This window comes from Aquarana catesbeiana, linkage group LG04 (genome assembly GCF_042186555.1).
Source record: "Aquarana catesbeiana isolate 2022-GZ linkage group LG04, ASM4218655v1, whole genome shotgun sequence".
Lineage (NCBI taxonomy): Eukaryota > Metazoa > Chordata > Amphibia > Anura > Ranidae > Aquarana > Aquarana catesbeiana.
Genome location: NC_133327.1, coordinates 403,194,760 through 403,217,739, shown reverse-complemented (window position 1 = coordinate 403,217,739; position 22,980 = coordinate 403,194,760). Strand labels below are relative to the sequence as shown.

At 43.5% G+C, this 22,980-nt stretch overlaps 1 protein-coding gene across 1 annotated transcript in view; it reads right to left on the bottom strand.

Annotated features, from left to right (window-relative positions):
- LG04H6orf58 (linkage group 04 C6orf58 homolog) overlaps positions 1 to 22,980 on the bottom strand; it is a 102,701-nt gene that overhangs the window by 32,036 nt on the left and 47,685 nt on the right. The window lies entirely within an intron of this gene.

Sequence of the window (22,980 nt, the reverse complement as noted above, 5' to 3'; positions counted from 1 at the left end):
TTTAACCAGTTAACGACCAGCAGGTTGGCTCTTCTGCACGTATCACCGTCATTGTACGTCAGCTCGCGCAGGTGCGGGCAGGCGTGCTCAACCATGCTCTCATGCCGGCTGCAAACTGCGGGTGCGTGCCCGCAGTTTGGGCAGACTTGATGCCTGCCATTGACCTGTAATCACCTAGTACAGAGGCAGAATGGGGATCTGCCTTTGTAAACAAGGCGGATCCCCATTCTGACAGGTGACATGTAAGAGATCTACTGTTCCCAGTGATCAGGAACAGTGATCTCTGTCATGTCCCAGGCAGTCCATCCCCCCTACAATTAGAACACACCTAGGGAACACAGTTAATCCTTTGATCGCCCTCTAGTGTTAACCCCTTCCTTGCCAGTGTCATTTTTACATTGATCAGTGTATTTTTATAGCACTGATCAATGTAATAATGTCACTGGTCCCCAAAAAGTGTAATTTGGGGTCAGATTTGTCCGCCACAATGTTGCAGTCTCGCTACAAATCACAGATTGCCGCCATAACCAGTGGAAACATCATTTATAAAGATATGAAAAAGTAAAGGTCCCAACACTGAACCTTGGGGTACACCACTGATAACCTTAGACCATTCAGAGTATGAATCACTAATAGGGATGAGCATTGAGTGTTCGCGGAAAAACAAACATTATGGGGCGTTCGCGCCAAATTCGAGCATCGCGTAACGCCCCATAATGCACTGCATGAGCGCAGTGCATTGCTGTATGATGATTGGCCAAAGCATGCACCATGACCTGCATGCTTTTCGCCCTCAGCTAAGAGAGCCATAATTGGCCAAAGGCAGGGTGCCTTTCGCCAATCATGGATCAGGGGGACTAAGTCCACGCCCCACACTAAATAAGGCTGCCTGCACGTCGGCCCCATGTAGTGTGTTGTTGGCGTGGATGGAGACAGAGTGTAATTTAGATTGAGCAGGCGGGTTTTTCAGTTAGCTGCAGTCTATTTAATATATATATATATATATATACATACAGTATATATATATACATACATATATATATATATATATATATATATATATATATACACACTGCATCCAGTTTAGCTATATCTGACTGCAGGCCATTCCTGGTGTTTCTAATATACCTCAGGCAGGCAGGTTATTCAGTTAGCTGCAGTGCATTTAAAATATATATAAAGTCAGTCTCATGTATATATATATATATATATATATATATATATATATATATCTACACTGTATATATATATATATAGATATATATATATCTATGTATATAGATATATATCTATATCTATATCTATATCTATATATATATATAGATATAGATATAGATATATATCTATATACACACACACTGCATCCAGTGTAGCCAATCCTATATCTGACTGCAGGCCATTCCTAGTGTACTTTTTCTAATATACTTCAGGCGCTGTACCCATAGTGCAGTTGCTACTACTTTTCTGTTGGTGTACACAATACAGTACACCCATAGTTGTTATTACACTTCTGTTGGTGTACACAGTACCGTGCACCCATAGTGCAGTTGCTATGACTTTTCTGGTGGTGTACACAATACATACAGTGCACCCATAGTTGTTATTGCACTTCTGTTGTTGTACACAGTACCGTGCACCCATAGTGCAGTTGCTACTACTTTTCTGGTGGTGTACACAGTACACAATACATACAGTGCACCCATAGTTGCTATTAGACTTCTGGTGGTGTACACAATACCGTGCACCCCTAGTGCAGTTGCTACTACTTTTCTGGTGGTGTACACAGTACAGTCCAATCACAGCCATCATGTGATGTAAACAGAGAGCCGTTGCCAGGAGATCGGCTCCCCTTCTCCTCACATGGAGCCTGCCAGTGAGGAGTAGGAGAGCGGATCTGTAGTGCGAGCTTTTTTACAACTATATACACACTGATCACCCAGCTAGTGTCCACACACAGTAAAAAAACACCTCACATCTGTCCCAGTAAAATCATATGTCCCAGTGATCATCTGGCACACATCTGTCCGTGATCGTCTGCCACATCTGTCCATGATCATCTGCACACATCTGGCACACATCTGTCCATGATCATTTGCACACATTTCTCGTGATAATCTGCGCACATCTGCCCGTGATAATCTGCGCACATCTGTCCATGATCATCTGCCACATCTGTCCCAGTAAATATCTGCCACATCTGTCCCAGTAAACATCTGCACATATCTGTCTGTGATCTGCCACATCTGCCCCAGTGCACATCTGCACACATCTGTCCCAGTCCCAGTGCACATCTGCATACATCTGTCCATGATCATCTGTCACACATCTGTCACATCTGTCCCAGTAATCTGTCAACATGGCTAAAAAAAAGTTTTCATTTTCTTTCCACATTTTCAAAAAACTTGTGGAAGAAAATGACATGTTTAAGAGACTCATTATCCCTCATAGAATATACATTGGGGTGTTTGCTTTCCAAAATGGGGAAATTTGGTGGGTAATTCCACTGTCCAGGTGCTCCAGGGCCTTCAAAAATGTAATCAGGAAACTAAATGTGTAATTTATGCTCCTAGAACACCTGATGGTACTCCCTGCATGTTGGGTCTCTCTATGTGGTATCGCCATACTCAGGAGTAGCAGAATATATTGTGGGGTATAATTGCAAGTTTACCAATGCCATGTGTGAAAAATAACTTGTTAATATGACAATTTTGTGGAGAAAAAAAAACTTCATTTTCCAAACAATTGTGAGCAAAAGAATGCAATTTCAAAAAACTCTCTATGCCTCTTACTAAATACCTTGGACTGTCATCTTTACAAAAAAAGGGATCATTTGGGGGGTATTTGAACTGTACTGACAATTTAGGGCCTCAAGAAATGAGATAGGCAGTCAGTAAATCAGGATTGATCAATTTTCAGTGATATGTAGCATAGCTTGTAGACTCTATAACTTTCACTAAACCAGTTATCAGGATTTTTTTTACCAAAGAAATGTAGCAGAACACATTCTGGCCTAAATTAATGAGGAAATTTGATTTCCTGACAGACTCCATGGCAGCATACGTGGGGGGGTAAACCCACCTCCACTCCTCCCCTATAGGACCCCTCTCCCATAAATCTTTGCTCCAAGCCAGCGGCCGTGTTCCTTTTTTGTCTTCCTCATAGGGACCGGTTTGGTTATTCATCTACCTGAAGTTTTTTTTCTCAGCGATCAAGACCGTCTAGCGGCAAGCACTGGGAGGACAGGTCGCGATACTCCGATAAGCCTTGGCTGTTAGCTGGGTATGGAATGGGCAAACGAAGGAGGCGCTGGAAGAGTTAAAGCCTGGCCAATGGCAGGCAAGCGGAGCCTAGCTGTTAGGTGGCCCTATCTGCCCCAAGCCCGGTGTGATCAACCTACCTGGCCCATTCTGATCGTGGAAGCAGGATTGAAGTTGCCATGTGTGGTGATGTATACTTTTATATTACACATTCCATGGCAGCAGTTTGTGTGTTTGTTTGTCTGTTTCTTCTCTGGCTCTAGTGTCTTCGAGTCTATGGCAGCTGGAGCGCATTTGCGTTCCAAGCGGCTGCTTCCTCTTCCAGCCAGTAGTCCCTGGGTTACTCCTGCATGGGCGCTGGGGGCGGTGTCATTTCAGAGGAGAAATTCAATCAGCGATCAGTACTGTTGATATTGGGATTTCTTTGTGTGCAGCTTGCAGCAGTTTCCCTAAATGATGTGTGCAATCATCACAGGTATATGCTCTGCATTAACACCCTGGTATGCTGCCTCTGCGTGTTTCTGCTATGATTTGATCACCCGTGCAAGTTGTCTGTCTGTCTGTGTGGTTCACACTGTGGATGTATCACTGCCCCCTTGTGTGGCCAGCCCTTGTGTAGTAGGTATAAGAGAGTGGGTTTAACTCTTTTCTTTCCTTGCTGAACTGGGTACTCTTTTTGGGTTGTCTAACCATTTCTTTTCCATCCTATTTTGCTTTTTTGAGTCCTTCTAGGTCAGATTAACAATACATGGCACAAGATGATAAAGACCTCATTAGGCCACAACATTCCTCTTCCATACATACTTGGCATAGGTCACCGTCAAGGTCTAGCCTTCATAGCAGAAGCTATGAATCCTCCTGTATGTACCCACAGCTATGTCAGCTGCTCCAAGGAGGGAGCCTGCTGGGGATGTGGCACTCCGGTCCCAGAGGGTCTCTGTCTGTGTTATGCTAAGCCCAGGCGGTGGTGTTTTCCAGCAAATGAAATCCCTAGTGAGGCACGTGCCGCAAGGATCCCTTAAAGAGTGAGATACAAGCCACACATGAAGCACCACAGCCATTGCGGCGTGTTCTCCCACTAGGATGACCAGGAAGAACTGGAACTGTCACAACCAAGGTAGAGTCTCCTGCAAAGCAAGAGGAAGTTCTGTAAGCAGCTTTGGGCTTCGTTTGCACTAGTGCGACTTGTCATACAACTTTGGACACATGGGGTCGCATGGCAGGTCACAGCCCATTAAGTTCAATGGCACCCATTCCAATCTATGCAACTTAGAGTTGCAGCGACTTTGAGGGGTTCCTGCGCTACTTTGATGTGACTTTTGATGCAACTTTGATCCAGAAATATATATATATATATATATATATATATATAAAGGGCATGAAGGAAACAATACAAAAATCAACGATTAAATTAATAATATACACTGTGTATCTGATTAATAAAGTGCACAATAAAATAAACCATCAGAAATGTCCATAATAATCATATGTGAACAAATCTTCTTGTGTATGCTCCAACACCGTGAAAAATAAAATGCACACGTGCTTCAGTAAACTTGCTTAAAGTGCTTCACCCGAAGTGATAACAAAATGCGCTCACTAGTGACCTCAAAGCATGACTAATGGGAAGGACTCCTTCATTCAATGCTGTAGCTCCTTTATGCATCCCATTCCAATCAAACAATCATATATGGAGGAAGCTGGATCTCAATCCACTTTGCAGGTATACAAATGTAGATGTCTTCACCTTATAGCATCTCTCCACTGCATATATCAACTTGCATCCACTGCATATATCAACTTGCATCAAGTAGGTCTGTGAAATAGCTCCCCAACAAAGAGCCACAGAAGGCAGGATATAGTGTAATACTGCTTTTATGTTTATTCCTTAAAAAGAGCACTTACATAGTCCAGCATGAAATCACAAACAATCCGCTCAGGGGAAAGTAGAAACCGTTCCGACACAGCTGAGATGCACCACGCACATTGCGAGTTTTATACCGGCGTCGGACCGGTTTCTGCTTTCCCCTGAGCAGATTGTTGGTGATTTCATGGTGGACTATGTAAGTACTCTTTTTAAGCAATAAAACATAAAAGTGGTATTACATTATATCCTGCCTTCTGTGACTCTTTGTTGGGGAGCTATTTCACAGACCTACTTGATGCAAGTTGATATATACAGTGAATGCAAGTTGATATATGCAGTGGAGAGATGTTATAAGGTGAAGACATCTACATTTGTATACCTGCAAAGTGGATTGGGATCCAGCATTTTATTTTTCACGGTGTTGGAGCATACACAAGAAGATTTGTTCACATATGATTATCATGGACATTCCTGCTGGTTTATTTTATTGTGCACTTTATTAATCAGATACACAGTGTATATTATTAATTTGATATTTGATTTTTGTATTGTTTCCTTTGCGCCCTTTATATATATATTTTTGTATTGTTATTAGTTTTCCACTAATTTTAGGTGCAGCATTGGTATATAATCAATAAATAGTTTCTTTGTATTTTGGCGCCGACACCCAACACTTTGACCCTAACTTTGATCCAGAGACTGTAAAGTTGGATCGGGGCTGCACTCAATGCTGTATGGTGGCCTAGGCCAAAAAGGCCTCCTCCCGTCTCCCGCACAAAAAGAATCCTCGCCTGCTTATGCTATACTTTTAGTGTAGCGCCAGTCTTATGGGCCGGGCTGATTATTGCACTTATTTGTATAATGACTAGGGACTTCCTAGTCATTATACAAATAAGTGAAATAATTCTATGATTACAATCAGTGGCAGCAAACACAAGTCCAAATATCGTACATGATAGGAGTAATCCTATTAATCCAGTGACATATTGCGATAGCACATATAGGCGAGCAGGTCCTAGTTTACCTAAAATAAAGTCCCAGATAATATCTTACGTATTAGCTAAGATCAGTAGTATAAATATTTCTTCTCTATAACATACTGTACAATGTGGAATGTATATTATCCATGTCAAAACTCGGTATTATCTCAAAACTGAATTTCTCATTGTTAAAGTGATTTAAAGGATTGTTTTTTTTTTTTTTTTTTTTTGTAAAATAACAAACATGTCATACTTACCTGCTCTGTGCAAGGGTTTTGCACAGAGCGGCCCCGATCCTCCTCTTCTGGGGTGTCCCGGCAGTGTTCCTGGCTCCTGCCCCCACGGAGAGACGCTTTCCCTGGGAGCACCTGTGCAGGCTGGCTCCCAAGTCTTGCTGCTGCGTTCATTGACACAGACAGCAGGACTCTGCCCCATCCCCGGCTCCTGTGTCACTGGATTTGTTTGACAGCAGTGGGAGCCAATGGCTCCTACTGCTATCAATATATCCAATGAGGACCCGAGACAACGACTGGAGCTGCTGGGCACGTGCTCATCACTGGAACGATCGGGTTCAGGTAGGAAAAAGGGGGTTGTGGGGGGAGGGGGCTGCAGCACATAAGGTTTTTCACCTTAATGCATGGAATGCATTAAGGTGAAAAACCTTGAGGGTTTACAACTCCTTTCATTCTTGCAGTTATGAAATCATTAAGACCCCCTTTCACACTGAAGCGGTTTTCATGCGTTTTAGCTCTAGAAAAAGCCTCTAAATAGCACCTGAAAACTGCCTCCCATTCAATTCAGTCTGTCTTTTTACACTGGGGCGGGACCTTAGGAAAAGTCCTGCAAGCAGCATCTCTGGGGCAGTTTGGGAGCACTGTATACAGCGCTCCCAAAACTCCCTGCCCATTGAAATGGATGGGCAGTGCTTCCAAAGTGCCTGAAAAGCAATTCAGAAGTGCCGCTACATGGGTGCATTTAACCCCTTCTTCGGTCGCTAGCAGGGGTTAAAAGAGCCCCGCTAGCGGCTGAAAAGCGCAGCTTAAACAGCACTAAAGCACCGCTAAAACATATTTGCTGATAGGGCGGGTCTTAAACAGGAAGGAGTGTGGCCTTGACAGCACGGGATGGTCATATTTAAATTAGGGGCGCACAAGTTTAGTCAGGCCTGGGGCAGCACAAAACCTAAATACACCACTGGAGCCTGCACTCGGATCGGGGGTCACACTCTGAATCGCACAACTTGGAGACATAGCCGTAGAGAGAGTGTTCTAAATTCTCATTCTTAACAGAACTAGGGGACATCATTTTGGATAAGTGGAGCAAGGTCGCGAGACATCCCTCCCTTTTGTGCAAGATGGCCAAGCTCTATCCATTCAGAGATAAGGATGTGAAACATCTAAAGGCTGTCTCTCTAAATGGCTGAGGCCTTGATGAGGTGGGCAAGCATGTCGCTCTTCCTTGGAAGATGCAGTGAATAGCTCGAAAGTTGGCCTGGGCTCTTGTGGCCATATCAAAAAGGATGGAAATGTGGATGGAGAATGTGGATGCAGTATTAGGGAGCATTTTCAGAAACTCTGTAGTTCAGGAGTGTGAGCTGGTGTCGGTTTCCATCCTAAGGCTCCAAATGACATCAGCCGCATAGTGGCACGAGTTATGCTCTCGTTAGTTACGGCAAAGTGAGTGCTATGACTGGGGCCTGGGCTTGCTGCTCCTGCCTCTAATATGAATAGTGTAGCATTCCCTTTTAGGGAGCTTCATCCTTTGGCAAGCCAGATAACATGGTAACCCGGGCCACAGTAAGCAAGTGTAGATCTTACCTCAGGACCAGCACTGGCTAGGCCAGAAGAGGACAGTGTAGAGAACAAAGTGCGGGGGTCGCAATTTTTTACAGACCAGGTCGGGATTTTGGGAAGAGCTGGTGAAGGGACCTAATATCCCCTCAGAAGTATGCTATAACCTTGAACTCGGAATCCAAGAAGCTACTTAGTTGGGCTTCAGACTATTGGGACGTCAAAGTGGTACTTTCGGGACATGCATGGTCCATCAGAAGTCCTCCATCTTCTCTTTTTTTTTTTTTAAACAATCTTTTTATTGATTTTATAAAACAGATACATACATAACAGAAATGAAAAACATTCCTCAGTTGGGCAACATACCCCACTGAGACTGGCCACGCAGGGCCAACTAAAATAACACTAACACACAGCTCAAAGAACATAAACCCCCCCCTCCCCTCACCCCGACCAATAGCTACAAAACGAATGTATCATAGTGTGCACCATCCAACCTCATATGATCTTAAATATGTCCTCTATACATCTTATTCGCTCATTCCTCAGAGTTCAAATTTTACATAAATAATATATACATAACATATTCTATATTATATAGTATTATATTATTATATTATACCTCAAGCAGTCCCCATAAGTATAAATGCTTAGTCCTTATCAATCTCACCCACTGTTGCCGAGGAGTCCAGCCATGCCTGCCAAACTTTAGTAAACTTCTTAGGACAACCTCTAGCCCTATATGTGGCTCTATATAAGGGTATCACCGAGTTAATCAAACCTTTCCAAAAAGACAATGTTGGTGCCATAGTGTTTTTCCATTTTAAAAGAATAGCTTTCTTTCCATAGAATAACCCTATATTCAGCAAAGTGCGACGAGCCAGTGTTGGTACCACTTCCTCCACCAGTCCGATAATACAGACTCTGGGAGTCACAGGAACATGGATGCTCATTACCTCTGTCAAACAACCTGTGACCTCAGTCCAAAAATTTTGTATCTGCGGGCATGTCCAAAAAATATGTTCTGCATCTGCTGGGGAATGATTACATCTCCAGCAATGGCTATTGGCAGATGTATATATACGGGCCAACCTTGCTGGAATAAAGTAAATGCGATGTAAAAATTTGAATTGGATTAGACGATCTCTGGCTGAAACCAGATATTTGAAAGGGCGATCCCACATATCCTCCCAGTCCTCACCCTGGATGTCAGGAATTTCCCTCTCCCACCGTTCTTTACATTTGATCATTCCCTGTGGAGTCTTGGCAAATAATAACTTGTATATAGTTGATAATGGTTTTTTATGGTCTTAATTTTTTAGAATTGTTTCCAATTTGGAGGGAAGAATCTCCACTCTCCGATCACCACACTGCGCCTGAAAAGCATGGCGCAGCTGCAGGAATCTAAAAAAAAATGGAGTTTGGAACATCATGCCTCGCTTTCAGCTGATCAAACGTGACCAGCTCTCCCTCTCTGGTAATATCCTCCAATACTTTTATTCCCCTACTAGCCCATAATATCGGATCCGGAAGGGAATTGAAATGTGGCAAATTCAGATTCATCCATAATGGGGCCAAGGGCGTATAACCTGTAAAACTGGGAGATGCCAAAGCGGTGGAAACCTCCCATGCCTTAATGGTAGCCCCCATTGAGACAGTAATAGGTAGGCTTGTTTTTGGGCCCCTATAGAGAGCCAATCTGAGACTCTCATATGACCCCAAAAGGGCTGCCTCCAACACCGTAGCAGAATCCCCATCATTTCCCGTTAGCCATCTCATAGCAAACACCATCTGTCCAGCCAAATAATACTTTTTCCAGTCTGGAAGCGCTAAACCCCCCTGCCCCCCGGGTTCTTGTAAGATTGAAATACTTATACGGGGTGATTGCGGAGACCATATAAATGATCCTATAATTCCATTTACCATGTCATAATATGTTTTTGGAATCCAAACAGGAGAGTGACGCAAAAAATAGAGAATTACAGATAGAAATTTTATTTTAATTAGGCTAACTCTACCTAGAAGGGACAAAGGCAGTCTCTTCCAGACTTGGGTTTTGTGTTTCAGTCTAGTCACCAACGGGAGAAGGTTTAAGGTCATGTAGTCATGAATATTGGCAGTTATTTTTACACCCAAGTATGTAAAAGAGGAGACCCATTTAAGTGGCAGAGTATCATCTCTTTGGGCCTGTGCCTCAGTACCCACCGGCAGAATGGACGACTTGCTCCAATTCACCCGTAAACCAGAAAAAGAGGCAAACTGGTCCATAATCTTAAGGGCAGCTTTTAGAGACAGTCCTGGATCATTAAGGAAAAGGAGCAAGTCGTCTGCGTAAAGTGCTACAATTCTTTAATTGTCCCTACTCATATTCCTCCTACCTCGTCAGATTGTCTCAATGCTCTAGCCATGGGTTCCATCATCAGGGCAAAGAGAAAAGGTGACAATGGACACCCCTGTCTGGTACCTCTACTGATTTTAAAAAAATCAGATACCCCTACCCCTAAGCGGATAGCCGTCCGAGGATCACTATACAACATCGTGATCCAACAACGGAGTCTAGGACCGAAACCCATCGCCTCCAAAACTTTTTGTATATATTGCCAATCTACGGAGTCAAAAGCTTTTTCTATATCAATGGACACAACCACCTTGGCCGGGGAGTCAGAGGTGTCTAATTGAAGGTGTGTAAATAATCTTCTCAAGTTTGTGTCTGTCGACATTCCAGGCATGAAACCAGTCTGGTCAATGTCCACCACCGGAGCGATAAAATGAGCTACTCTCGAGGCCAGTACCTTAGTAAGTATCTTCAGATCCATGTTGAGTAACGCAATAGGGCGGTAAGAGGAACATTCCATGGGATCCTTACCCGGCTTCAGAAGGAGCACCATATATGCTTCCATCATTGACGCCGGCAGGGCTCCCTTTTCCCAGCAATGAGTGAAAAGTTTATTTAGTCTAGGGGCAAAATGAGACCTGAACGACCTGTAAAAATCTGCAGGGAACCCGTCGGGGCCTGGTGCCTTCTGTGGAGGGAAGGCAAGCATGGCAGACTCTATTTCTGATGTTGAAATAGGGTCTTCCAAGTAGGTGGCATCAATATCAGACAATTTTGGTATGGAGAGATTGTGTAATAACTCGTCTAATTTTTGAGGATCATACGGAGGGATGGGAGAGTACAAAGATGAGTAATATCTAATAAATTCCTGCAAAATTTCTACTGGATTTGTTATCATGGACCCACCTTCAGTTTTCACTACAGGGATACTAACTGGCGTTTTTAGGTCAGCAGTCAGATTAGCTAATAGTTTCCCATTCTTGTCTCCCTCCACAAAAATAGTCTCAGTCTTCTGCCTAACTTCAGCGTGGGCTAGATTCGTAAAATGCAAGGCTACTAATCGTCTAGTTTCTAATAGGGAGATATACTGTAATTTGTCTCAGTGGGGAAATCAACAGGAGTTTTAGCATCATCTCTTTCTTTAGCCAGGAGCAGTTCACCCTCTTGACTACTATCTTTCTTTACTGATTTAATAGCAGATATGCACTCGCCTCTCACCACCGCTTTAAAGGCATCCCACTCAATAGAGGGATCAGTGGAACCCTCATTTGTCTTCCAATAGGAGTCTATGGATTTGTTAATGTGAGTGACCACCTGGTCCTCTAGCAGCCAGTCCGGTGACAATTTCCATCCTCCTCTTTTTCCCCCCAATGGAAAGCCAAGGGTGACCTCAAGCGGATTATGATCCGAAACCCCTCCTGATAAATATGTGACCTCATATACATATTTTAGAAGAGAGGAGTTTCCGAACGCCAAATCGATTCTAGCTGCTGACTTGTGTGTGGAAGACAAATGAGAATAAGAAATGGCGCCCGGATTCTTCCATCTCCAAAGTTCAGTTACATCCGCCAAGTTGACCCAGGAGCAGAGGTCCGCAGATGCGGGTCTAGCCACATTTGAGGAGTCTAGTACTGGGTCTAGAATAGCATTAAAGTCACCCATCGTGAGCATTGGGAGATGTGTATATGGAGCCAGCTTTACCATTAAATCATACAATAGGGAGACCTGAAATGGAGGAGGCAAGTAGACACTCACCAATAAGATTTTGGTATTAAACATTTCTAGCAGTATCACCACATATCGTCCCCCTGGGTCAGTGAACACCTGGTGGATTGTACATGCAATTGCTTTGCTTATAAGAATAGAAACCCCTCGGGCATAAGTAGAATATGTGGAATGGATTGTCTTTTGAATCCAATGCTTACGCAAGGATAGTATTTTGCTGCCTTCCAGATGGGTTTCCTGGAGAAGGACGATATGCGGTTTAACCTGCCTGAGGTACTGAAAAACTTTAGCTCTCTTAAATGTATTATTTAAGCCCCGGATGTTCCATGACAAAACCTTAATTCTATTATCCATTATTTAGGATATAATAAACGAACAATCCTAATAGGTGAGAGAGACAATAGGAAGTAGGCCCTAGTGTTTCGTAAGAGGACATGTACATTCTACTTAATATATGTGCACTACTAATATATATCACGTAGCATTGGTCAAATAATCCCACCCCTGCTGTTATACCAGAAACTGCAAAACTATTTGAAAAGAATCTAAAAAAAATACCAAAATCCAAAAAAGTAAAAATACAAAAAGAAAAAGAAGAAAACACCTTGTCCGGTATGCAGCTTGATCCCTATAACCAACAAACCTGTGGAAGTTCAAGCTAGTGAAACGGTAGTTCGGCATTGTATGTTGTAATAAGTTCTGTGTTTTCTCCGTTGCGTCCACCGGTAGTCCAAGTAGGGACAGCTTGCAACCGACCGATTCTTAAATTTCGGATGCATTAAGCCTGCTTAATGAAAAGAAATGGGAGGAGGTTGCAAAAAGGATGAAATATCCATACTCCAGGCGTAACACCAAAAAACAACTTGGCTCCTTAGCGCACATATGTTCCCAGGTATAAAGGAAAACTGTTATCTCCTAGCATTATATGGAATACACCCTGTCCTGGTAATAGTCTCAGAATGATGGAAAGAGACAATAAAAACAAAAAAGGAAGGTGTATCCGCGATGCAGAAGTGAACCAAATACTGTTCAACAACATTGAAAAAATAAAAAAAGAGAAACATATATTTTAGCTTAGCGTGAATCTGCCATCATGGATTCTGATCCAACCAGTCACATGCATCTTGTGGCGTTTCAAAAAATTTAACTGTGCCCTTATACTGCATACGGAGTCGCCTGGGATATAGCATGCTGTATTTCAGCTCCTTCTCCCTTAATCTCCTTTTTACATCTGTAAATGAGCGACGCCTAAGTTGCGTTTCTGCTGAGAAATCAGGGAATAGCATAATGCGAGCATTTTCATATTTCAATTCTTTGTGCTTCCTCGCTTCCGCCAACAGCATGTCTCTGTCCTTGTAGTTGAGAAATCGGACTAGAAACAGATGTGGCGGGGTTCCAGATGGTCTGGCACCAGTGGGAACTCTGTGTGCCCTCTCTGCCACATATGTGGGGGGGAGATCACCCAGCGACAATAATGATTTAAAAAACTGCTCCGTAAACGTTGATGGGTTAGACCCCTCCGCCCCCTCAGGTAGCCCCGCCACTCTTACATTGTTTCTCCTTTGGCGGTCCTCGGCGTCATCTGCTCTATGCTGAAGCGAACGGACCATGTCCTTTAATTCAGCTAATTGTGAGCCCTTGGTGTGAGATGTATCTTCCACCTCCGAAATACGATCCTCTGCAGCAGTTAGCCTGCCTCTGATCTTGTCCAGATCGTGGCGGATGAGATTACATTCAGACACTAGGCAGTCTATGCGACCCATTAGTTCTGATTTTGAAGCTGCAATTGCTTCTAAAATGGGGCCCGTCATGGCGTCAATCTCAATGTCATTCGGTTCATTTATGGGACTTACAGGTGCCTGAGGTGTTGTACTTGCCTGCTGCGCCATCTTCACAGACAGCGCGCTGTGGAGCAGAGCTGAAGTGGGAGGAGCTAGCCGCCATGCTGTCTAACGAGCGGAGCTGCCTCTGACACGATGCCGGCTGATTATGCTGCTTGCCTTGTTTTTTAGTGGCAGATGAAGGCATCGTTGTGATCACTGTCAATTCCGCAACCCCATAAGCACACTACTGGCAAACGGTGAGCGGTCGATCGGTTGCAAACAGGATAATTGAGCGGAGGAAAACCGGAGCTCTCAGAGAACACTTCCTGCCGCGATCACATCCGGTCACGCCCCCCGTCCTCCATCTTCTCTGATTCATTTCCATGGATTTTGCCTCATGCTGAGGTAAAGAAAGCATATTTTCATGCTTTACGTAAGTTGCTGGTGTCGCAAAGTGCTGCTGTGCCAGTCTCTGAATGCGAGAGACTTCAGGGCAGGTGTTCGCCCCTCTTATGATCATGAAGAGGAATTGCTTGTGGAGGCGGGTTTTAGACTTTGCACACCTGAGACAATTTTAAACAAAGGAGAAGTTCAAGGTGGAAACATCATCCCTGATTCATAGGGGGTCCAGTCAGGTGACTGGCTTGTTTCTAATAGACTTAAGATGCTTACCTTCATGTGCCCATTGTAGAAGACTTCTGCAAGTTCCTTCAGTTCACTGTAGGTCAAGACCATCTCCAGCTCCAGACATTCGGGCTTTCAGCATCACCCTGTGTGTTTTCAGGGTCTTGTTGGTTGTTATAGTCTTTGTCAAAACAAGGGCCATACGCCTGCCTACAGTGCCTTGCAAAAGTATTCACCCCCCCCTTGGCTTTTTACCTATTTTGTTACATTACAGCCTTTAGTTCAATGTTTTTTTAATCTGAACTATATGTGATGGATCAGAACACAATAGTGTAAGTTGGTGAAGTAAAATTAGAAAAATATATACATAAAACTTTTTTTCCAGAAATAAAAAACTGATAATTGGCATGTGTGTATGTATTCACCCCATTTGTTATGAAGCTCATAAAAAGCTCTGGTGCAACCAATTACCTTCAGAAGTCACATAATTAGTGAAATGATTTTCACCTGTGTGCAATTGAAGTGTCACATGATCTGTCATTACATATACACACCTTTTTGAAAGAGGCACTACTAACCAAACACTGCCATGAAGGACGGAGGTTCACCTTCCAGCAGGACAATGACCCCAAACACACTGCTAAATCAACACTTGAGTGGTTTAAGGCGAAACATGTAAGTGTGTTGGAATGGCCTAGTCAAAGCCCAGACCTCAATCCAATAGAAAATCTGTGGTCGGACTTAAAGATTGCTGTTCACAAGCGCAAACCATCCAACTAGAAGGAGCTGGAGCAGTTTTGCAAGGAGGAATGGGAAAAAATCCCAGTGGTAGGATGTGACAAGCTCATAGAGACTTATCCAAAGTGACTTGGAGCTATGATAGCCGCAAAAGGTGGCTCTACAAAGTATTGACTTTAGGGGGTGAATAGTTATGCACATTGACTTTTTCTGTTATTTTGGCCTATTTGTTGTATGCTTCACAATAACAAAAAAAAAAAATCTTCAAAGTTGTGGGCATGTTCTGTAAATTAAATGATGCAAATCCTCAAACAATCCATGTTAATTCCAGGTTGTGAGGCAACCCCTACGGAATAGGTTTGCCCCGCTCTACCGGGAAGAAAATTATGGCTCAGAACCTGCCATTTTGAGACATCCTAATGACCGATATTCGGTACAAAGGAATGAACAGCAAGAATCCCCTTATGGCCTTGACCGGATGGAACAAAATTGTTTTTTTCCCATGGGCAACATCAGGCCAAAAAGGAGGTTCGAAGAAAAAGAGGCACTAGAGGGGGGAGGAGGGTCAGGTCCAAAGAAAAGAAGATACTAGATATTACTGGTGTTTTTAACCTAAGCTCAGCCCAACTCTCTCAAGGGGAACAAGCTGTCCTCAGTCGAGGACTTAAGTTTGCACCCCCTCGTGCACTAAATAAATTCGAAACATTTATAGATGTTCATAAATTCATCCGAAAAATGAACATAAAAAGACACTTTTTGCTAAATCCAATTGGCAATCGGAGTTAGGTGGTTTCCACTAATGCATATCATAATATGAATGTGGCCCCTACTAATACTACCTCTGATGCTAATCAAGAGGCTAATCTTACATCTATTGGTGGATTGGCAGAAGCAAGTATAGTTCAGGTTAGACACACTAATCTGGCTAATGCTTCATTATTCAACCCTCCTGGATTTATAGTCCCTTCTGTTCAAGTGTTCAAAGAGATGGTGATCAAGGATTTAATTGCTCTTAAGACACCAAGATCTGGCAGCAATTATGATCTTCAACATAATATCAAACAAATCTGTGCACGTAATGATATTATTATACGCCCCGCTGACAAGTGTGGTGGCGTTGTTGTTCTGAACAAAACAGACTATCTAGATGAAATGAATAGACTTTTATCTGATAGTGTAACCTATACTAAATTAAGGTCAAATCCTACTTTCAGGTATAAGAAAGCACTTCTATCACTGGTTGATTCTGGATTTCAAATGGGCATTTTGAGTAAAAAAGAAAAATTACATCTGGTGCCCTCAGCGCCAAGGGTACCAGTAATGTATTATCTGCCCAAAATCCATAAAAGTTTAATAAAGCCACCTGGTCGCCCTATCATTAGTGGCATAGATTCGATTACATCAAGAATAGGTCGTTATGTCGATAGTTTTCTACAACCCCTTGTGGTTAAAACACCTGCGTATTTGAGGGACACAACTCAAGTAATCAATCTTGTAGCTGAGTGTGACTGGAGAGAGGGTTGCATTTTGGCTACCGCCGACGTTGCTTCCCTCTATACTGTCATATCTCATGAACATGGTTTCGAAGCTGCTAAGTTCTACCTGGAACAGGATCAATCCTTACCAGCCAATCAGAAGGAATTTGTTTTAAATCTTTTGACTTTTGCTACCAGTCATAATTATTTTTGGTTTGGGGGGGATTTCTTATGGCAGACAGTCGGTGTGGCTATGGGGGCAAAGTTCGCGCCCAGCCTAGCGAACCTCTTCATGGCCCGTTGGGAGAGTGAAGAAATTGATGCTAATCCCCCTAAAGAGCTACGCCTCTGGAGAAGGTACATCGACGATGTCCTTCTCTTATGGGAGGGCGATCTGCCTTCTCTTGAGGCTTTCTTTCACAAGCTCAATTCAAATGATAGAGGGATCTCCCTACAATATGAGACTAGCCACACTCAAATTCATTTCCTGGACCTTAATATTTGCGTCAAGGATGGTAAATTGATTACAACTACTCACTTCAAAGAAACTGATCGTAATGCCTATATTCCGCTGAATAGCTGTCATCATGCCTCTTGGCTTAGGGCAGTTCCTAAGGGGCAGTTCCAGCGGATTAGGCGCAATTGCACCAATTTATCAGATTATCAGCAACAGGCTCAGATCCTTAAAGGGAGATTTCTGGATAAGGGATATGATGAGAAGGAGATTAATGAAACCATCACCAGTGTTGGCAATATGAACAGGGACACTATGCTTCAGGGACCCAGCAGGAGGAACCAGGGAGACACTAATAAATTTGCTTGTTCCCTAGTAACAGGATATTCCAACCAGCATTTCTCAGTCAGTAAGATCTTTAAGAGGTATTGGAACCTGCTGAAGAACGATAAAGTTTTGGGTCCAGTTCTTCCTGACCGCCCTGTAGTTATTTTTAGAGGAGCACCCTCCTTGCGCCATAGGATAGCCCCTAATGTTGTTGACCCCCCCAAAACCATCTCCTTTTTTCAGAGCATGAAGGGTTTTTACCCCTGCAGGAAGTGTGAAATATGCCATATTAATTCTTTTAGAGGACGTAGGTGTGAATCTTTTCAATCTACTCAAACAAACAAATCGTATAATATAGAGTCCTTTATTACATGCTCGACGGAGTGTGTAGTTTATATGATCCAGTGTCCATGTTCCAAACAGTATATAGGGCGTACCAAGAGAGCCCTGCAAGTACGCCTTTCTGAGCATATAGGGAATATTAAACGTGGCTTTAGTAAACATAACCTCTCTAGACATTATGCGAAATATCATAATAAACAGCTTAAGGGGACCCTGTTTGTTGCTTTGGATAAGCTCCAGCCCCATTGGAGGGGTGTCAATAAAGTGAGAGCTATATCCAGGTGTGAAACGAAATGGATTTTTTTGATGAAATCCTATGTACCCCTAGGCCTTAATGTTGACTGGGACATAAATTGTTTTATTAACAATTCTTAAGTTTATCCCATCCCTGTATTTGATTTTTTTATTGATTTTTTATTTTAATTTTTTATAATTTAAATTTTTTAATCCTTCTAATGACCATATATCTTTAAATTGATTCTGTATTATTCTACAAGTGTAACTATCTTTATGTAATATATAAACATATTTCTTGCGGTATGGCTTTGTATTGTCCAGGAGGTTTCAGCCTGCTGGTGTGTATGACCCATCGGCTTATAAATGGTATGGTTTTTGTCCACTAGATGGCGAAAACCCTGTTCCATTCGCTTTTTTCTTTTTTTATAAATACTTGTCATTGGTATTACTACTGGCTGCCACTAGATGGTGGAAATTCCATGCCTCTCCTTATTTATATGTTCCCTATTTGGCTTATAGTAGCTGCCAGAAGTCAATATGGTGGCGCCTGTTTTGTTCCCATCTTCCTGGTCTGAGTAGCCAATAGTCAATATGGCGCTGCGGGACTATTTAAACCGTAAACGTGATGACCGCGTCACTCGGCCAATCCCCAGACGACGTCCTATCGTGACGAAACGCGTAGGGAGGAGCCTGTGACGCTGACGTCATTACGTTTTCTCTGTGATTGATGGGACATACATAGCTAGTAGGTGGAAGCTCGTGGAGACGCCGCGATCGTTTTGTTCAGTTACACGCTGTCTTTGAAGGAAGATTTTTGTAAGTGTAACCTTTTAGCTCAAATAAATTACACTGTTTTGCAATTTTACGCTATGGAGCTTTTTCTTGATTTTGTCTTATGAGTTCCACATTACTACTGGATAGATCGGTATAGGTTGCGGGTGACCTGATAACTTCCCAAATGCCTGGTGAGACCACTATCATAGTGGTCATCTTGAGCTGGTAAGGAGCCTCATACCTCACTTGGGTGCAAGTCACTTTGGATACTGGATTCACCTGTGTCACACCTCTTCTGATTATTTGCATTTTGATTATCCACTCACTTCATTTATGGACTTTTTTCTGATTTTTTGATTTGATGTTTTGATTTTTTGTAATACTGTTTCACTTTTTTACTTTTTCCCACATATGATATATGGTGATACATTTGTCTCTGTCCCCTATGGGAGACTTGTTTTTGTATATTTCATAATTCATTCACTTGTTCATGGTTATTTCTGATATGATATACTATTCATATTTGGTTTAGCGCTGCACTCATTTTCGTTTTTTTTGGTGTTTTGGAGTTTAGTATTGGACTTCTAGTGCTGGCAGCTTTTATTATTCACTTATTATTTTACACTGTTCTAGCGCAGCGTTAACCCTCTTCTTGGGTTTTTTATTTTAAAATATGAAAAATGCTCTTGTGAGCATTGGGGCTCAGTTTAATATAATCTTTAATCGTTGTTTTGGCTCTGGATCCCGATGTTTTGGATCTGAATACTTCTGGCTCGGTCTTCTTCCCACCTGCGCATCTTTCAGTGTCTAAAATGATTGTTACTATGGTGTCTATGGATCCGAGGATCAAGAGGAAGCTGGATAAGGCGTCCTCTCTGGAAAGGGTTTTTCCAGCAGTGGGAGCCAGGAAGCAGATTTCAGGCCTTTCACCATCTAACAAAGGGAGCATCAGTGCTCTTAGGTTAGTCAACACTACGGCGGTCTCCTACATTAAATGACAGCCTGGGGACTCACAGCCTGTTCTCTTTTACAGGAAGTGGAGCCATTTATGTCTTGGGCTCAGACGAATCGAGCTTACAGCTCAGCGGCGTATGTTCCCAGAGTCCAAAATATTCTAATGGATTTTGTTTCCAGAGTCCACAATGAATGGTCTCTACATGTGGAGGTTTTCAGGTGCAGATGCCCTGATAGATCATTGGAAATGCAGTAGGACCTATGCATTTCTTCCAGTTCTGGTCAACCTATAAAGACACTGAACAGGGGATTTGTTAGAGGCAGTAATGCCTTATCAGCCAATTAGGTCATGGTTCCCCTTGTTAGCACAGTTCAGCTTCTGGAACCTAGTTCATCTTCTCCTCAGGTCAGGCCTTCTGCCAGAGTACAATTCTACATCCATGTCTGGCACGGTTGTGTCTGACGGTCTGGTTCCCGAGATTGGAAGTCCTCGGCTGCTCTTCCAGAGTCATCTCTGCTCTCTTAAATACTAGAAGAATGAACGCAGACAAAGTTGACGGGAGAATCTGTCAAAGTTGTTCAATACATGTCTGCTGCTGACAGATCATGTGGTGATTTAGACGTTTTAGATATTCTAGGCTTCCTCCAGTCGGATTTAGTTCTTGCTCTATAAATATGCTCCATCAGAATTCAAGTGTCAGCTTTATCAGCCTTCACAGATTTTTTCTGGTCTAGACATTTTTCCTGTCCAACAATTCTTCAAGGAAACAGCTAGGCTCAGACTTCGGAGTAAGCGGAGGTTTTCCAATAGAGTCTCCCTCTTGTTCTCAACTCCCCCTTGGGAATTGGAGCGGAGTGTTCTAGGCCTGTCTCTATTAGAGGTCTCTCTGTCAAGTTCGCCTTTTCCCAGTTATCATTTTGGCATAAAAAGCCTTAGAGATTGGTTCACTGGTCATGGATAACTTTCCTATGTTCTTTCCAGTCGAGCGGTTCTGTTACCTATGCTTGACTCAATTCCTAAGGGTGCAGCAGTCTTTGCGGGAGACAAGAAATTGTTCTGTTAACCTTAGAGATCTAACTTGTGTGGGAGAAAGTGCGCTGTGGCTTAGTTGGTTAAAGCTCATGTCTAGTAAACAGGGAATCCTGATTTGACTTCTAGCAGTGCCTTCCTTCAATTTTAGGAATCCCTCAGATATTGCAAAGTCATATCTACAAGCTATAGCTTCCTTCAGGCTTAAGAAAGAATGTCTGTTCATTCTTTTGCCAGAAAAGACAGAGAAATGTGTCTCATCTAGGACGATTGTGGCACAGATAGTCATGTATGTTTCTTTAACCACTTCCCGCCCGCCCTATAGCGGATTGACGTCCAGGAAGTGGTTCTGTTATCCTGACTGGACGTCATATGACGTCCAGCAGGATAACATGCCGCAGCGCGCCCCCGGGGGCGCGCATCGCGGCGATCGGTGGAGCGGTGTGTCAGTCTGACACACCTCTACACTGATCTTGGTAAAAAGCCTCCGGCGGAGGCTCTTTACCACGTGATCAGCCGTGTCCAATCACGGCTGATCATGCTGTCAATAGGAAGAGCCGTTGATCGGCTCTTCCTCACTCGTGTCTGACAGACGCAAGTAGAGTAGAGCCGATCGGCGGCTCTCCTGGCAGGGGGGGTCTGCGCTGATTGTTTATCAGCGCAGCCCCCCCCCCCGCAGATCACCACACTGGACCACCAGGGATTGCCACTAGGACCACCAGGGAAGGGGCAACATGGGGATGGCCAGGTATGTACCCCATGGCCATCCACATGTGCCCAGTGTGCCAAATCTGTGCCAATCAGTGCCCACAAATGGGCATTGATTGGCACAATTATGTTGCAGTGATGCCCAGCAATGCCACCCTTAGGGGCATCACTGCAAACAAGTAATGCCATCAGTGCCACCCATCAGTGTCCATTCATGCCACCTGTCAGTGCCCATCCGTGCCCATCAGTGCCCATCTATCAGTGCCCATCCGTGCCCATCTGTGCCAACTATCAGTGCCACCCATAAGTAACCATCAATGCCACCTACGAGTGCACATCAATGCCACCTATGAGTGCCCATCAGTGCCGCCTATAAGTGCCCATCCGTGCCACCTATGAGTGCCCATCAGTGCCACATACCAGTGCCACCTATCAGTGCCACCTATCAGTGCCCATCATCAGTGCCCGTCAGTGCCACCTCATCGGTGCCACCTCATCGGTGCCCATCAGTGCCGCCGTATCAGTGCCCGTCAGTGCAGCCATATCAGTGCCCGTCATTGAAGAAGAAAACGTACTTATTTACAAAAAGTTTTAACAGAAAAAGAAAAACTTGTTTTTTTTCAAAATTTTCGGTCTTTTTTTATTTGTTGCGCAAAAAATAAAAACCGCAAAGGTGATCAAATACCGCCAAAAGAAAGCTCTATTTGTGGGAACAAAATGATAAAAAATTTGTTTGGGTACAGTGTAGCATGACCGCGCAATTGTCATTCAAATTGCGACAGCGCTGAAAGCTGGAAATTGGGCTGGGCGGGAAGGTGTCTAAGTGCCTGGTATTGAAGTGGTTAAATGCAAATCTATGGTGCATCTCTGTTGTTATCACTTCCTGTGTGGTGTTTCCTGTTCCTGGTTATTATTCAATAAACATGGCTTCTGTACAGTAATGGCTTGTGCTGAAAATGGCCTCTGTACAGTAATGGCTTGTGCTGTCTTTACTTACATCACTTCAAACACTGATTGCCTAGGTCATCCAACAGGCTCACAGAGCCAAGGGCTTGGCTCCTTTGGAGGTAGTGTCTGCTCACCCGACCAGGAGTGGGTCTACATCTTGGGCAGCTTTGCGCCATGTAGCTCCTGAAGTCATTTGCAGGGTGGCATTCTGGTTGTCTATGAACACGTTTGTGTCCCATTACTGTGTTGAACCAGCTGCCCTATCCTCAGTTAAATTTAGTTTACAAGTACCGTCGGTTGACGGTGTTAAACATTCTGTGCTCAACATTTTGCCCACCCGGGTGTGTACGGCGAGTTATTTCCCACACGTATGCTGCCATGGAGTCTGACAGGAAAACTGAAAATTTCCTATCAAACACTTACCGTAATTTTTCTTTCCTGATAGACTCTATGGCAGTAAGAATTCCCTCCCAAATGTCTGAAGTAGGTTAGTTACAGAACACGGCTGCTGGCTTGGAGCAAAGATTTATGGGAGAGGGGTCCTATAGGAGTGGAGTGGAGGCAGGGTTAACCCACACGTATGCTGCCATGG